The sequence below is a fragment of the Aedes aegypti genome, chromosome 3, assembly GCF_002204515.2.
Source record: "Aedes aegypti strain LVP_AGWG chromosome 3, AaegL5.0 Primary Assembly, whole genome shotgun sequence".
Classification (NCBI taxonomy): Eukaryota; Metazoa; Arthropoda; class Insecta; order Diptera; family Culicidae; genus Aedes; species Aedes aegypti.
The window spans coordinates 288837971-288838308 of NC_035109.1; positions in this window are offsets into that span (position 1 = coordinate 288837971).

Below are 338 nucleotides of genomic sequence, written 5' to 3' on the forward strand. Positions count from 1 at the left end.
CTAATAATCAATAGTGTCCACCATTTGAATCGACGCGTAGATAAATTTCCAATCGATTCATGCATAAATATTGAAAATCTATCGATAAATGACTGAGTTATTAGCGGTCAAAACCTGACCATTTTTCGTTACAAGCTCAATTTTTCGTTTTTCTGAATTGTACCCCCATATGTTGCCGTAAGACGTTATCCAACGTCAAAAAATCCTACAAGAATCCCGGGACGCCACCGGCAGGTACCATAAAACAGGACTTCACTGTGCTCTTTATTTTGACATCCGAATGTTTTGAGCGTGTTGGTGCTTCGACGTCGCATCATCATCGAAAAATCGGCCATCGT